The sequence below is a fragment of the Seriola lalandi genome, unplaced genomic scaffold (assembly GCF_002814215.2).
Source record: "Seriola lalandi dorsalis isolate HSWRI2012SDOR001 ecotype SW California unplaced genomic scaffold, Sedor1 jcf7180002054784, whole genome shotgun sequence".
Classification (NCBI taxonomy): Eukaryota; Metazoa; Chordata; class Actinopteri; order Carangiformes; family Carangidae; genus Seriola; species Seriola lalandi.
In genome coordinates, this window is record NW_019525337.1 from 1,809,180 (window position 1) to 1,827,643 (window position 18,464).

The 18,464-nt window shown below is 41.9% G+C and overlaps 1 long non-coding RNA gene across 1 annotated transcript in view; it reads right to left on the reverse strand.

Annotated features, from left to right (window-relative positions):
- The window catches only part of LOC147817987 (uncharacterized), a 273,041-nt gene extending 255,881 nt beyond the window's left edge, over positions 1-17,160 (reverse strand). Inside the window, exon 1 of the long non-coding RNA XR_015438419.1 lies at positions 17,119-17,160. This is a non-coding gene — a long non-coding RNA (uncharacterized LOC147817987). The remainder of the gene's footprint in view (positions 1-17,118) is intronic.
- Positions 17,161-18,464: the final 1,304 nt, after the last annotated feature.

An 18,464-nucleotide genomic window follows, 5' to 3' on the forward strand; every position in this document is an offset into this window, starting at 1 on the left:
CCCCCCCCCCCCCCCCCCCCCCCCCTTAAGGATCGAATTTCAGATGACCATCAACCAAAACACAAACTCGGGCGGGAGGAGGGATCCAGGGGCCAGTGGACCGCATCATCTGATGCTCAGTGGCAAAACAGGGCAACTCGGGGTCGAGGTGGAGGCCTTATGGACATGCTTGGCAGTTCAGTGGGGCGCCCCGGAGGTCGGGCAAACGGACGGAGCCGTTCTGGAGACCGGCGGCCGCCGACACCACAGGAGTGTCAGGAACAGTCATTGACGCCGCCGGGGAACACGGAGCAGCGGCCGCCGACACCACAGGAGGGACAGGAATCAGCCGGACCACCGAAAGGAAACGAGGAGCAGGGATCGGCTGGACCACTGACCGGGAACCAGAGTCAGGAGTCAGCTGGACCGACGACAGGAAACGAGGAGCTGGAGTCGGCCGGACCACTGACTGGGAACCAGAGTCAGGAGTCAGCTGGGCCGCCGACAGGACACGAGGAGCAGGGGAGACTTTGTCCAGCCCACCCAATTCAGGAACTAGGGAGGAATCGACTGGGAACCCCGACGCTGAGACAGCTGATGCGCCGGCCGGGATGGTCGACCCGGGAAGTGGGGCAGGAGCCAACGAAACACCAACTGGAACCCCCGACGCTGGAACAGCTGATGCGTCAGCCAGGGTAGTTGGTGAAGGCTCCTGCCCACAGGAGAGTAGAGGCTCTGGACACCGGGGTAGCTGGGGTTTGAAGCTGGGGACCTTGGACTTTGGCCTGGACCGGAAATGATGAACCTGGGGCTGGGGCCGAGGCCGAGCCTCCCCATGGCGACGGGAGCCATGATTTCCTCGCCTACTGTGGCCTCCACGAAAACCCTTGAAGGTAGCCAGACGAGTTCCCCAGAAAGGGGACTCGTCAGAGTCCTCCAGGTCCGAGTCTGAAAAAGGATCAGCCAGTGTACAAACGGGCCTGGAAACTGTCAGGGGTGCTGGCTGGGAGGATCGACGCACCCCCAAGAAAGCCATGAAGCTGGCGTAGACTCCTGGGTCCATTCTGGTTGGTTCGTTCTGTCAGGGTTTTGAGGTAAGTAGGACCCAAATGCAGCCAACACTTTGGGGTTAATAAACCTGTCTGCACCAGACAGGTTTATTAACCAAAATACAGACATGAACAGACGACGTGAACAAACCCTGAACTAAACAGACGAACCAACACAGACAAAGGGGAGCACAAAGACTATATAGACAAGGGAGGCAAGGGTGATTGAACACAGGTGAAATACATTAGGGCGGGGCAGACAATCACCACAGACACAGGACCAAGACAGGAAGCAAAAACACTGACACACAAGGAAACCAATTACAAAATAAAAAAGGAAGTGCAAAAGTCCAAAACAAAACTAACAAAAAGTGTCTGCCATAGCAAACCATGACAGCATATGTTTACTGTGTGATGTCATCACATTTTTAAAAATCAAGTGTTTAACCTTGTCAACATTCATATCTTGTTTTTTAATACAGATGTATGATGAGTGAAATAATCAATCAACACTATGTCTGAGTGTTTCCACCTACAACTGCAGTGAACCAATGACAGTCTCATAAAAAGAGATTCAGACAGCCACGGTTTCATACATCACAAACCTAAGGAACCAATCCTATCAACTTGTACGGAGCGCCGGAGTTAGCATTAGCACAACCACTAACACTGTGTTAGCCACTGCTAGCTACAAGCTAACAAACACCATAAACAAATAAAACATTCTAACTACGCTAACCATTCTGAAACGTCTGCTAGTCTCTGATTCTGGTCTCAACAGACTCCTCATCTGAGTCTGGGTCTGACTGAGGCCAGGGGTGGACTGGCCATCTGGCATATGGTGGGCCGTTGACCCAATGTGGGCCGGTCCGGTCCGCTATGTATTTTGTTTTGTTTTTTGTCCTCTAAATTCCCTCCAATTGGGCCGGCCGATTGGCTGCAGAGGGCTAGCAGTGTGTTGCCAGCATCAACACATATTATTGGTCTATTGTTTGTCATTGTCGATCAATCATGGGCTGACAGGCTCAGAGAGCCCTGACAGTGCTGTCAATCACAACACAAACCAGGGTGGGGCAGGACCTCAGGGCATTGGCGGGAGTCGCGGGACGGGCTGCCGCTGAGCTGAAAATGGATAAGCGGAAGAAACGCCCGGGTGGCGCTGAAAAACTGCGACTTAAAAAGCTGAAGTCTCTGGAGGTGGAGGCTGTTAAATATTCTAAATTGACGGACCTATTTGGTGACGGGGTCACCACCCCAGTAGGTGCTGCTACGCCGGGAGACGAGCGAGTGGAGGCATACATGGTAAGTAACGTTAGCCTGGGGCTGGCTAGGCTACATTTTTGAGACATGTCCAAAACAAAGTAGAAAACGTTTTTACATTGAATGTGATGTGACCTAATTAACTGCATAGTCCTACTTGTGACAACATATTAGCCCAGAGTTGAAGGGCTGTGAATGTTGGTAGTTGTGGTTGATTTTGTTTAAATATGCCGAATTGTGATATTATGGTTTATTATTGTTCAGATGATTTAGCTAAGCTAGCTAAGAGCTGCTAACGTCAGCAGTCTCTTGTTGCCATAGCAACAGTAAACATTCACATGGACCAATGAGCTGTAAGTAGAGATGCAGAATCAAGCTGTATTGTAAATACAGATGAGATACTTTGAATTTTAGCACAAAATACAAGTAAACCTATAGGAAATAATTAGTTTAATTTGCAATATTTGCCATTGAATTTATTGTAATCTTTCAATTCATTTATTGTTTACTGAGGTGATAACTATTTCATAATTTGTGTGTAACTTTAATTTCTGTGTAAATGTGTTACTTTTACTGTAGTTTTCAAATGGCTGTGTATAGTGCTGTCTTGAGCATTTTCAGGTATTGTCACAAAGATCTGATTTTTTTGTATTGGAAAACACTAGTAAGTGTCATAATGAAAATATAGCAAAGCCACTAGTGTTGTTACGCTCACGAACGTTTCGTTCAATATGAACTAATCTTTTATCTTGTACATTATTCTGTGGTTTTGATTTATTTCCCCATCCAATGATAAATGCTTTCCCTATGTCCAGCCCAGACAGGTTCAGGGCAAGTCCAGCTGGTCAGTTCAGGGAGAGAGCCAGACCAATGCAGGCAGCCCAAAGACTGCACCACCTGAGAGGGAAAAGGCTGTAGAGAGTGAGGAGTATGTCAGCCCAAAGACAGGATCACTTGAGAGGGAAACAGCTGTAGAGAGTGAGGAGTGCGTCAGCCCAAAGACAGGATCACCTGAGAGGGAAACAGCTGTTGAGAGCTATGAGTGTGCCAGTCAAATAACTGATTTTTTTTCACAACCTGATCAGAAAATCTCCAGTCATTTTTAAATTACCATCCTCAGCAAAAAAGTAGCAATCCAGTGGTGCAGAAAGTCTTCTGTAGCAGAGACGGCACCAGTAGAAGGTGACGTACTGTCCAGAGCGTCACATGCTGTATTGTTTCATCTGCATGGCATTCGGTAAGAGAACTAATAGCAGTCTGTTCATCAGTGGAATGTCAGATTGGAGGCATATACACCAGTGCACAGAGGAGCATGAGAGAAGCAGTGCACACAGAAACTGTGCTGAAGCTTACCTCTTGAAATCCGCCAGTGCTGATATCAGCAGTTTGTTTGGTGGCAGTCAGATGTCAGCACAGCAGGTCAGAAAGAGACGGCAGGTTTTGGAGCGCATCATAGATGTCATCAAGGTTCTTGGGAAGAGGGGGCTTGCATACAGGAGGTCAGAAAATGAGGCAGCATATACTCTGGAAGACCACACAGTTGATCATGGTAATTTCTTGGAACTCATACTTCTACTGGGGAAGTATGATTTCTGTTTAAAAGAGCACCTGGACAGCTGCATTGAGAACAGCAAAAAGTTGCATTTGTCTGGTGGCACGAGAGGCAGAGGCTCCCTTGTAACTTTACTCTCCAAAACCACAGTCAACTCAGTGATAGATGCAATTCACCATCTGATTCAAGAAAACATCTCCAGTGATATCAAGAAATCAGGAATGTTTTCAGTTCAGCTGGACACAACGCAGGACATCACCTCTCAGGATCAATGCTCTATAATTATGAGGTATGTTACTGATGTCGTTCATGAGAGGCTTGTTGCAGTGCTGAAGTGCAGTTCATCCACTGGACAGGCCTTTGTCAACAAGCTGTCAGAAGTTCTGGACAAAATGGGCCTCAGCAGGACCATGTGCATTGGAAATGCGACTGATGGGGCATCAAACATGCAAGGCCAATACAAAGGATTCTCCTCACTGTTGTCTGCACAATCTCCAAACCAGGTGCATGTATGGTGCTACGCACATGTACTAAATCTGGTGCTTTCAAACACAACCCAGATTGTTATTGAGAGTGGGTCCCTGTTTGCGCTCCTCAATGGCATTGCGGTATTCATCAAAGAGTCATATCAAAGGATGAATGTGTGGGAAGAGTCAGGCCGAAATAAAAGACGTAGATGCCTTGCTCCTATTGGCGAGACACGCTGGTGGGCCAAGCATGAGGCCCTGAAGAAGGTGTTTGGCTCCTTTGGAAAGCCGGAAGATGGTCTGTACGTTGATGTGCTGTTGACATTATCAGCTATACAGAAACAGGCAACAGTGAATCCGTGTCATGGCCAGAGGATATGCGGAGTCATTGCTCAAGTATGAGACGATCTTGACGGCTCAAATCTTCCTCCGCATATTTGAACATACCTCTCCATTGTCTAAATACCTTCAGACGGCAGGATTGGACATCCTCTCTGCTCACAGAATGGTGGCATCGACACAGGATACGCTGCAAAGCTTGGGAAGAGATTTTGAATGTGTACAAAAAGCAGCAGACACATTTGTCAACTGGACAAACACAGAAATCCAAGAGAGAGATGACACGGACATTGAAGTGGAGGCCACGCTGCCACAAAAGAGGAGGAGGATGAAGAAAGTCTTGCCTGGAGAGATGGCTCAGGATGAGACCCTGGATGATGCAGAAAAATCCTATGAGGTAAATGTGCATAACCGGATCATGGACACAGCAATTAAAGCCATTCATAGGCGCTTTTTAACATACGGCAATCTATATGCTGACTTGGCATGTCTGGATCCCAGAAACTTCCCTCAGCTCTGCACCAGTGCTCCTCCCCAGTCTGCCCTTCAAGACTTAAGCAAGTGCTTGCAAGGATTTGACAGCAGGGCAACCAAGGAAAATATGCAGGCCGAGTTGAAAAGCTTTGCACTCCAGTGGAACAGGCTAAAGGCATCCCCATTGGCAGAGTACAAAGCAAGAACAGTAGAAGATGGATCAGGTGGTGAGGAGGACAACACAGAAGAGGTTGAGATAACTCCCATAAGCTGTTGCTCCTGCAAAGAATGCCCTCTGTGCTGCTACCAGATACTTCACCGTTTCAACATGTTAACAGATGCATACCCTGTCCTAGGCCTTGCTTATAAATACCTGCTTACATTATCCCTCACACAGGTGGCTTGTGAGCGCACATTTTCAATTTTGAAGTTTATTAAAAACAGACTCAGAAGCACCGTCTCATCTGATAAATTGGAGGCATTTATGTTGATGGCAACAGAGAAAGACATCCTCATGGCCTTGGACTCTGACTCTGTGATAGACAGACTTGCAGAGAAGAGTGAGCTGCTTAAAAAGCTGCTCCACTAATAAGGCGAGAAAAATTTAATATTATTGTTATTATCACACATCACACATTATGGATGTAGTATTGATTATTTGTCATTTTAATTATGCTTTTTAGAAGTTTTATTGTGCTTGTGTGTTGATCCTTAATGGTGTGATCATCTACACTAAATTATCAATTATTCTCCATTACAGGTTGTTCTGATATATTTGAGGAGTCGTTCTCCCTCTGTTCTATATGTGGACTTGTTCTCTCATTTGGGACCACTGTTAGAATTTGGTAAGTTTATCATGTTTTTTTTAATGTTGTATAAATTCATACTTCATAATTTTAAAAAAGTTTTGAAAGAAACGCACATCCAAAAAGTTTTCAACTGTAGGTGCAGGACAGAGGAAAACATTTTTTTTTATTTTTCAGACTTAATAATGTATCCAGTTCCCTCTCAGGTTGACCACTTGACATGTGAGAGCCTGAGGAGTTGTTCCCCCTCCGTCGATTTTCAAGGATTTGCTCCCTTACTGCCTTCACTGCACCAAAGTTTGACTGTTGAGTCTCCTCTAGTATGGTGAGTTTATCATTTTTTATGTTTTATGAAATCATACTTAATTTGTGATGATTAGAGACTTAATAATGTATCCAGTTCCCTCTCAGGTTGACCACGTTACATATGAGAGCCTGAGGAGTTTTCCCCCTCCGTCGATTTTCAGGACCTGATTTGTCTACTCCCTCATTCACTGGGCCACTTTTGGGTTACTGAGCTTATTTCATGTGGTGAGAGGAATGCAATATGTGTATGTTTAAAGGTTTATGTGAAGAAACATACTATATGTGTGATAAAATGACAATTGGTAATTCATAACAGGTTTTCCTGACCTGCTAGAAGTTCTTCTATGATGCTTGAGTCATCCATCATATCTGAGAGCTTCGTCTTGACTTTGTGAGTTTATTATGCAACTTGTTTTGTCTCAGATTGAAACAAAAGGTTTGATTATGATTATTTCCTGTTTGAAGATTTTCATATTGATGGTTTTAATTTCAAACATCTGCATATTTTTAAGTTCAATTAACAGTTATGCAGGTAGGCCTTAGGGCTCTTTTGAGACTTAAGTCATCCTTCATAATTTGTTCACTAAGTGTCACTACGTCACAAAAAGGCTACATGGCTACATATACTTGTCAGTACCATACTTGTGCACATACACGTATATGAGAAAACATATCTATTCAGACCTGTAACCCATGTCTTAGACTTTTCACACAGCTATATATATATATTTTTTCCAATTCTCTATTTATGGTTTCATAATGACCGAGTCACCGTTGAGTGAGTGAGTGAGTTTCAGCTGTAATGCTGCTACTGTCTGTAATATGTTTCTATTTAGATTATTTGTCAGGATATTTTTTTGTTATTATTGTCCGACACTATAATGAATAAAGATTGATTGATTGTGCTATAGCTGTCAATTTTAGTCGTTGAGTTCATAGTTAAGTCAATCATGTTGCTGTGTTTGTGTGTGTGTGTATGTGCACAGTTCTTTCTCTCCATTAAAGTGCCATGCATCTCAGCACATCTGCAGTAGTCATTATGATTAGGGATTCATGTTTTTATGATACTAATTACTTCGTTCACTGGCTCTGGCTGAACTGTGGGCTTTGGAGCACGCTTTGTGTGACCTGAACTGTAAAAAGAAAAGCTCATGTCAACATGCCTTTTGATCTTAGTCAAAGACTGTCAGCATGAGCTAATTCAACACAGTTTCAGAACCTTTATTGTTTGAAAACGGGAGAATGATGGAAATCACTAACCCACTGATTCATGGTGGAAAATGCTGGCTACATTGTTCACTGTCTCTGTGACGGTATGGGATCCCTTACTAGGGTTGCCACCTGTCCCATATAATATGGGATTGTACCGTATTTGAAAATAAAATGCTTGTTTTATGCTTATTTATCCCATATTTCTTATGTCATGTCCTTATGTCATAACCAAACCAGTTATAGCTACAAGTGGATTGGAGAAGTTTGTCAATGAGTAGAATGCAGCAGATAGCAGTACAGCGCTCCTGTGGTTCACCATGTCAAATCCTAACCACAGCGACCCGCGTTCGAGTCCAACTTGTGGCCCTTTGCTGCATGTCATCCCTCTCCGCTCTAGTACAAATTGTTAATCAGCATTAAGTAACATTTTTGTTGTTACCCTTGATAGTTTTGTAATGTTTGGGTTATAAGCAAATGAAGGAGTGTGTATTGGCATTTTGAATTCTCAAAAAATCTTTGCAACATTGGGATGGGGGTGGTGGTGGGGTCACCCTTATTTCTTAACATAAAAAGTGGCAACCCTATCGATTGACTGTTGAGTGACAGATCCATCCCACCAGCATCATCTTCAGTGGTTATGGAAGCTGCTGTGCTGATTGCTGTGATTTGAGAATTGAAGTATATCAGTTAAGTTGACAACAACAACCTGGTCAGCTGCACTGATTTACTTCAAACCTGTCACCATTTTGTGGAGCTATGTAAGAAGACAACACTCCTGTTCTTCATCTTGGCTACAAAACTGATTTGTAAGTTCTTCCTCCAGTTGGCGGGGGCAGACAACAGTGAACACATTTGAAATGCATCAGGAATTAATTTGTACTTTTATTATCCCCATGATGTGGCACAGTGGTTTGTCTACATGTTTATATATGAAGCTCATTAAATGGGCGGATAACTGGTCACGAGAAAACCTTACTGGCTGACAACAGTGTCAATATTGGGCAGTTCTGCAAAACCACTGATCATGTTTAGTTACATTGTTTTTACATGGGGTACCAGATGTTTAAACATCCTGCTTTCTTTCTCTGTCGTATCTGCATATGTCAAGTGCTGAATGGCATTGGGTGTTAATTGTGAAGTCTGTCACTGGGCTGCAGTTCAATGAGTGTGACTCACTCTGTGAACTGTTGTCTAATGGCTGTTGAAGATGGCTGTTCATTCACTCATTTGACAAACAAAAAAAAGCAACGAAGGAAGCAGAATATGAGAAAATTCAGATATTCCTTAAAATGAGGGAAAGAGTGAGATTCTTTTTTAAAAAAAAAAGACGATTACATAAAGGTGTCAATGAGAGTGAGACAGGTATTGCTGCCGGACTCGGCACCCCCGTTTAAATTTTGTGCAGACCCTATGAATCCCAACAACTATTATTACTGCTTCTATGTATTTTGTAGAAAAAAGGTGAAATTTTGTAGAAAAAAGGTGACATTTTCTGGGTTTTTAAAGAAAATTCCAATGCATTCCTAATGCATTATTAATTCCCAGTATTTTGGGAATAACGCCTCGGAGCTGAGCACCCGTGGCATTAATAAATAAACAATAATAATTAGCTTCCTTTGGTTGAGGGGTGAACCTCTCTGTTCTGCAGCTGGTTGGTATTGTCCAAGATGGACTCCATCTTATATTGCATGCATCTATCCACAACAGTCCTAAGTGAGTCCAGACTCAGTCTCTTTGTGTTCATGTTGGACATGCTGGTGCCCCAGCAGACCAGTATAAAAACCTTCACTGGCCACCACTGACTGATAAAACATGTGCAGCATTTCACTGCAGACATCAGAGGACTTGAGCCTCCTGAGGAAAAAGAGCTGGCTAAGCCCTTTCAGGTAGAGGGCATCTGTGTTCAGGGACCAGTCCAGTTTCCAGTCCAGTCCAGTCTCATTGGCTTGTCGAGGTTATTGTCCTTATAGCCAGTGATGGTCCTCATCCCCTTTCACACCTCTCCGGTGTTGTTGTGCTGCAGCTTCCTCTCTACTTTCTTTTTGTAGTTGTCTCCATCCCTGAAGGCCCCTTTTTCTGGTTGATGGTCTTGATGTTACTGGTGATCCAGGGTTTGTTGTTTGGAAAGCAGTGTACAGTCCTTGCTGGTATTACAGTGTCCATACAGAAGTTAATGTAGTCCGTCGTACATTCAACCATTCTTTCTATGTCAGGGTCCTTGCTTTTATAATTTTCCTGTGACTCCAACAGGACATTCCAATCTGTGCACCTGAGCACAGTCTTTTAGAAGCTCACTGGCCTCTGGGGTCCAGTTCCTGAATGAGCGGATGGTTGTAGCCTTCCTCAGTACACAGGGCTTGTAGGAATGCTGAAGAAAAATGATCTGCCAAGTGGTGGTAGAGCTGACGCAGTGTAGGCTTCCTTGACTTTTGCATACAACAGATCCAGTGTCTTATTTTCAACATACTGAGTAAAGCCAGTCAGGTGAGAGGTGAGAGTGACGCATTTATTGCGATGTCAGGGGATTTTAACCATGTCAGGGTGCATGGACTGTACTCTCGCAACAGTCTTGTGAATGACGTTGAATGTAAACAACAATGGCAACGATGTGTGAGAACTCCCTTGGTACATAGTACGGTCTAAGACCAACTGCAAACAGTTCAATATCCCCACAGCAGATCTTCTCCTTCACTGTGATGTGAAAGGGGTTGCACCATCTATTGTTCACAAGCTGAACCAGTCCTCCACCTTTATTCTTTCCACTTGCTCTGGTGTCTCTGTCCGCTCGTACTCGTACACAACACAGTCGAGGTCTCCGTGAAGCACATGAGACTACACTCATGATATACTTGCTGGTTCTTCACAAGTGCCTCCAGTTCATCACACTTGTTAGCCAGGGAGGTGATATTTCCCATGAGGATCGATGGTAGAAAAGGATTATATCTCCGTCTCCTAGTCTTTAGCTTAGCCCCGGCTCTGCATCCACGGACGGCTTCTTCAGCTCAGCCGGTATGGGATGTTTAACTCCATATATGGTAAACTTTAAAGCCAGGAGTTCTCCATTTGTGTACATTCATTTCAGTCAGACGAAACAACGATGTAGAATAAAAAACATCAATCAACAAAAAATATGCTCATATAAAAGCAGACAGAGAAAAGACCTGTTGATGTTATATTGACCTCACACCAGCAACTACACATAAAACTGACACCTTCCACTGTAGTTTCTATGACTAGTCTGAATCTGAATATGACACAGACATGAAAAAAATATAAATATATTGACGTGACACTTTCTGTCAAAAATGAAATCAGAAATGAATTTATAATGAAGAGAAATCCAACATTCAAGTAACCTGCAAACTGAGTAAGAGAGATAGAGCTGCAGCAGCAGAGACGCAGCATGTGTGAACACACACGTGATTCTCCACAGCAGATCAGCGACGTCATATGACGCAGGCAGTGTGTTCCTGGCGTAAAGGCTTCATAAGAGATCCTCATAGTCTTATGGGTTTGAGCGGACTGAGGCTTACCTCCTGTCTCCTCTTGTATTATTGTTGTAGTCTCTTTCTCTCATGGTCAGAGGTCACACCAGGTTAGACCATTTATTACAGAAGGCAGTTATCCTGAGATATGAGTGGTCTGTGATCTTGAGGAAACTATTGAAGACAACAGTACACTTAGTCTGAGAGTCTACAGCCATGCTTGCAGCGTACAAGACTGTACTTATACTGTAAATGCTTTGAAAAGTGTTAGTGTCATTGTTATGACAGTGACACCTCCACCTCCTCAGCTTCATTAACGTTCACAGACTGCATCTTTTAAATGTCTGTAACTTTTTATGTCTTCACTATCAGGTTGACATTAGATGAGATCAGGTGTGTCTGCGAAATGTAAAAATGAATGGATCATAAAACATGTTAAACTAGATTCACTTATCCTGACTCAGTAACACAATCCATTAAATCTTTCCCACATGAGTATCTGGGCTGAGTGTTTGTCTTTACACTCAGTCTGTAAGGTTCCTCAGTGTCTCACACTGTTCAGGAATAATGTCAGTTTTCTGTCTATGTTACATGACATAAGCGCTGAAGTCAGAAGTAACTCTTGAACAATAGCAGGTGTATAACTAGGGCTGTACAATATGCACCAAAAAAAAAAATCATACTGTGATTATTTCAGCAAATATTGCGATTTCAGTCGGAATGATCATTTTTGCATTTGATTTTCAGTGGAAAAATACAAAAATGAGGATGATGTGATTTTGTTGGGTCTTTTGCCAAACGAACATGTTCCATTACATCTGGAGAATATGATTTGTGTGACACATTTTTCCTTTATCAAAATAATCGCAGGTATTATATTTCGATTAATTGTGCAGCCATAATCTGAACTGTGCTTTGTCATAGTATACTTAAATACTGTTATTATATTTTGCAAAACAGTGAGATGAGTCAGACTTTTTGACAATTGCAAAACTGAAAAAAGGATATTATGAAAAATATTGCATGTGGTGGGAAATATCACAATATTCAATATAATCAAATAGGGCTAAAAAATATGCAAAAAATCATATTGTGGTTATTTTGGCAGATATTGAGATATGAGTCACAATTTCAGACAGAATAATAATTTTTGCATTTTCACTGAAATTTTTTTAAATGATAATATAATTTTTTCTGGTCTTGTTTGGTACAAGTAGCATAAAAGGCCCCAAAAAATAATAAAAAAAATTAAAAAACTGTTAAGCTCTACTATCGAATATCAGCCCAAGCGTGATCCCTGCTGAGGAAACACTGTCTGTCCAACAAACAGTTCCAGCTAGACAGAAATGACATCTCATGGTCCTGTCATGACAGAGACAGACACATTACTCAGAGCAGGACAGAGACTTTAACCACAGGTTGGAGAGGAGATTTACATTATATCAACTGGTCATCTAGTGCAGCAGAGAACAGCTGTGCAGATGTAAGGTTCTGCTCCTGTACAAGATGGTTCTGATCATTTCAGCTCAGGGGAAGATCACATCTGAGCCATCACCCAAACTGAAAGAAAGACATCACATATAGAAAGTGTGCTCTTTAAGACAAATATAGAAGTTGTAATAAAGTCATAGCTTTTAGCTCAAACATGCATTCTCTGGTTTGGTTATCGAATCCATCCATCCACCACAAAATTCAAAAATGGTTCATGGACTGATAGACAAAAAACAGATCTAATCTAATCACATCTAATATATGTAAACAAGTGATGACCAACGAAATGGCACAATGGGATTTTACTTCTATAAAATATTTCATTACTGAATCTCAAACATTGAAAAAACAGAAATACATTTTATCTAAGAGTGATAAATGCACATTAATATGTAATTTCATCTAATATTGAACCTTCTCTTATTTGTCTTAAAATAATTTAAATATGTGCCAGTGGACATCATCTTTACATCAGGACATTAACGTACTATGGATGGTCACCAGAAAAGACAATCTGAAGGTAAAGGAATATTTAAACATTTAATGAAATATCCTGCTTTCTTCCTGGAGTGAGATAAGAAGATTATAAATTTCATGTCTGTGCATTAGATACAGAGCTGGAGTCAGGACGTGGTGGGTCCAGCTTCCTGTTCAAAGTGGAAAAATACACCAGAACCTCTAAATTTATGAGATGTAGCTTAAATGTTTAACCTGAAGATAAACAGAAACGTAAGATACTAGATCTACTTCCTGAAGAACAGTGTATCCATCCACATACATGTTCTTCTGTGCAGAGTCTTGGTCTACAGCCAGTGTGAGCAGCCACATGTGGTGAGTGAGCTCAGGTTTTGATTTGGGCTCTGTACAGGTAAGATGATACCATACCTTGTAACCTAGGAATCTCACTGTGACAATGACAAGACAAGCAGGAACAGTGAACGCTGTTCATCAAGAATGAACTAAACTATAGCAACTAGTGTTTGTTTGTGTGTGTGTGTGTGTGTGTGTGTGTACAGCAGCTATCAGCCTCAGCAGTAACAGATGGCTCTGACCACCCTGTTCAGCCCATTTCTAACAGAGAGAAATAAACACATAAAAAAAAACTTCACCAGACTGAGGCCTGTGAGACCAAAACAATGTTTACAAGTACTCAGAGGCTGCTTAAGGTGTGTGTGTGTGTGTGTGTGTGTGTTTGGGCAGCAGGATGGAGCATCCAAAGCTCAGAGCAGACATTCAAAAAGTAGTCTGTGTCCAAAATGTGTTGAAGTGAGCAGCAGAGCAGCTACAGTGGAGACCTAATGTATCAGTCAGATGAGATTCATCTGCTTCTGTTTAAAGAGAGAAATTTTGTTTAATCCTTAGCTCATTGTTAACGTGAGCATGTGGGAAACATGGCTTTTGCTGTAGAGATTCATATTCTTCTTGAAAATGTGGCATTTTCTGTCCCGGGAGCAGAAGCACTCTGTCCCAAGGAAACTGACTTGTTGTTGAGGTTAACTTCAGCTACCCTCAAAATGCATGAGCCATATTTCAAACAACATGAAATACAACCGGGAGAAAAATCTAAACCTATGGGTTCCTACTTTGACTGCTAGAGTATTATTTGGTTTTATTAATAATCATTAAGACAAAAGAACAACATTAACAGACATTAGAATGAACATAATCTTCACATGCAGCTTTGAGGAGAATGAAATGCCAAGTTCATTACCTGTGATCTGTCTGCTGCCTCATGTAAGAGATGTCTGACAATTTTTCATTGTAAAAAAAAAAAAAAAAAGAAATTAATTAAATAAATCATATTCAAGCTCCATTTTATATAAAGTCAATGATCATACTGTTAATGTTCTGTTTTTTCTGTTGCTTTGCATTGCGCACTGCGCGGGGTTTCCGGTTTAGTCTATTATGTCGATGGCAATGGCCACAGTGTTGTTATTTTTGCCTGAAGTTCTACTCAGTATAATATGATAATACAAAGAAGAAGGTTGTCGTTATTGAGTTATCAATGGTAGCGGATCACAACGTTAACTACAGAGTCCCACCTGCGTTTGAAGAAAAGAAGTCATATGAGAGCTGGAAAAATGAAGTTGAAATGTGGATACGTGTTACAGAACTGGATAAGAACGGGAAGAGCTAGAGATACAGCTTTGGAAATACCTGCGGATGATTTGAACAAAGATAATGTGATGAAGACACTTCTGGAGGCATTGGATAGTGTATTCCTTAAAGAGGAAAAGGACGGGCTTACGATGCATACACGGACTTTGACATCCGGACGTTTCCATGGCAGATTACAATGCGCAGATTTGAAGATAAACAGCGTGCACTCACAGCTTGTTCAAGACTCACATTTGCAAGCATGAAGTCAGCTCTAGATCAACGAAAAGACGGCAACAAATTCCGTTCCCAAACCAACCAAGGGAGAGCGCCACTGGCCGGCTCAAACCGTAAAACTGACAGAAGAAAATGAAGAGGCAGAAAAAATTGAATAGTGTAATATTACATTGTTTTCCAAAGAGCCAGTATATGATGCTCAAATATTCATAGTCTATGGAGAATGACAAGAAAAAAAGCAGAAGACGACATTCCTTTACTACTAAGCAAAATGTCATTTAAAAGGGCAAAAGCAAAGCCACAATGTTTCAATTACTGTTGCACAGCCAAAACCACAAGCTAATGAGGTTCTGGCCATAACAGATAACATGAGTAAATCTAAGATTTTTTTTGACAATGGAGGCAAATGGCAGAGAACCCTTACAGAGATATACTGGTTGATAAACCACCTGCCCTGGAGGGCACTACCATGAGTAAATGGGTAGGACAGCACATTTCAGCATTACATGAAGCACGGACAGCGTTTACTCAGGCAGAGTGCTCTGAGAGAATCAGGAGAGCTCTGCACACACAGCTTCGCCCCACAGATGAACACTATGAAACTGGAGATAAAGTGTACTACAAAAGAATGAACTGCAATAATGGAAAGGCCCTGGGGTGGTGATTGGACAGGACGGTGTGGTAATAATTGTAAGACATTGAGGCACCTATGTCCGGGTGCATCACTGTATACGCAAGGCCAAAGATCACTACACTGACAAGTCTGTTGACAACCATGAAAGTCAGACAGAACATAATGCATCAGAATGTGACATGGATAATGTTGTAGATCTACCCCCCTGATACTGTGTCTAGTGTAGACAGTGTAGCTGACACAGAGAATGCCTCTAATGATGACAGCGACAATAACAAGCATGCCTATGATCCATCCAACCGACAACCTTCTATCAATTCTAGTATGAATCAAAGGCTGGACAATTCATTAAGTATGTGGAAAGAGACACTGGAATTTCACACACAGCAAAAGTGCTTGGTCGAGCAGGAAAGGCAACTGGAAAAAATAAGAACTGGTACAACCTGGAGTACACTGAGCCAGTTAGCCTTACTGGCACAAAAAGGTCAGCTGACACGATGATGTACTTGTTACAAAGGATGTTCATTTGAATCAGCTAAACTCACTGAAATCAGTAAGAAACATGGAGTGTTCGATGAAGTAAAAAATTTCCACAAGATGGGTGTGCACAACACCAGAGGCATAGTTCCAAAAGCAAGGCTGGTGGCGAGAGGATTTGAAGAGTTAAACACAAAAGATCTCCCAAAAGACTATGTACCACAGAGTCTCTAGACTACTCATGTCAGTGATATGTCAAAAGCGTTGGACACCCCACTCTATGGACATTAAGTCAGCATTCCTTCAAGGAAATTAGCTATCCCGAGATATTTATGTCCAACCACCACCTGAAGCTAAGAGTGAAGGAACTCTGTGGAAGCTGAATAAATGTGTTTATGGATTAAATAACGCATCACTGCACTGGTACAATAGAGTTAAAGAAACAATGTTGCAAACTGGAGGAAAGATGTCACAAGTTGACCCTGCCATTTTTTATGGGTTGGATGAAGATTGTAAAGTGTGTGGGGTGCTTGATTGTCATGTTGATGATTTCATTTGGGGTGAACATGACAGCTTTCGCTATGTAGGCATGGAGTATGTCACTGAAAATGGAATAACATGTATGCATCAAGATCATTGTGCTGATGGGTGAGGAAGGAAGATTCTCACCTGTTTGTTGGCAGTCAAAAAAGATCAGGAGAGTTGTCCGAAGCACTATTGCTGGAGAAACACTTGCCCTTGCAGACGCTGTTGACAGTGCCATTTCCCTGTCTGATCTGTATGCGAGAATGTAACACAGCATGTCTTACCAATATTATGTGTCACTGATAACCAATCCCTTGCTGATGCTATCAAGTCTACTAAGGTGTTGGAGTGTGGAAACTGGAATAGACTATTCAGTTTGAACTGTAATATATGTTTGGTCACCTTGTTCTTACTTTTACATGCCTTTGGACATAAATTATAGACTTTGATTTTTTTTGTTAAAGAAAAAAAAGAAAAAGAAAAGTGGGAGATTGTAAATGTTCTGTTTTTTCTGTTGCACACTATTATGGCACTTACGGTGCAGTCACTCAGTTAGAAGGCTTACGTAATACCCAGTTTGCATTGCGCACTGCGCGGGGTTTGGCCACAAAAATATGATAATACAAAGAAGAAGGTTGTTGTTATTGAGTTATCACATACAACATTTCTTCATTTTTACTTCAGCATTTCAAACACTGCAATGAAATCATCTGCATCTAAGTCAATACATTCATTCATTTTCTACCGCTTATCCTCTAGTAGGGTCGCGGGGGCTTTTCGCGCTAACCTGCACCACCGTGCAGCCCTTAAGTCAATACAGTCGGTTCAATATAAAACAATCCCAGTAGCCTGTATGGCAATCAACTTGCTCATTTTATGGGCAGGACGAGTCCTCTACAGTCAATGCTCCTGTATTATAACAAAAATAGATTGTAAGCTATGGAGGACAAGGGATGTCACAGGAAAGGCAATAAAGCATTTCCTTTAATAGTCATTTAAAAAATTAAAATAAGTATCCTTGGGTACCTACATAAGTAGTATACTATGGTCCAGGACAAGGGCCAGCGGGAGTACTGGGAGTTTTCCCAGGGCCTGCTGGACAATTGGGGTAAATATCAAAGTATCAAAACAGAGACAAAAACCTGCAGCTAAAAATAGACTGGAATGTGCCTTGATTGACTCGCCCATAGTGTTTTGTGTTTACTGGGCCAGATGGTGATGGACAGGGCTGTTTAAATAAGATTGGCTATGGTCTACGCAATAGTTTCACATATCCCTACCTCATAGCCAGTTCACTTTGGTCCACATGGATCTGTCCCACCCCCTCTCCCATCACTGTTGTCAATTGATGTAACGGATGAAACACTGACCTGACCACTCGTCCGTGTATCCAATTGTAAAAAACATGTAAATACCAAACACCAACAGATTTTCAGCTGCAAGTTTTTCTCTCTGTTTTGATACTTATTGGCCCAATTGGCCAGCTGAGAAAACTCCAGGTACTCCTGATGGCCAGTCAGCCATTGACCTAACGCTATGTAGCAAATTAGGTAGTGTTGAGTCCAGATTCATTTTACCTTTTTATATATAACCAAACAGGACTTGCGCATTCGGTTGATGAAGTATGCAGGACAACAGATAAAGTTCAACACGTCTAATTTATTAAGCTTACAGAGCTCTGGACTCACCCTGCTCTGTCTCGTCTAAGCAGAGTGCAGTACCTCCTTGTTTCAGACATTCATTCTTATACACACATTCTCTGTGTAACCGGGTCACTCCGCCTCTTCTCTCTTCACACCACTTCATAAACAATCATAATCATCAGTTCAAGGCTGATTTGCCTTTTTAATCATACAATGCATAAACATTCACTAGCAAGCAAAATCAAAGCAGAAATAGCTTGTGTGTGTGCACGCCTTGAGGTTAAAATAAATGTCACGATATATGAGGACTGACAGTGTTTAACATACAACATGAGTTTCTGTACCTGAAGATGAAAATATATGTTACAAGATACAAAATAAATTCTATAATTTTTTATTGAATAATTGAATGAAAAACACTCATGTTTATC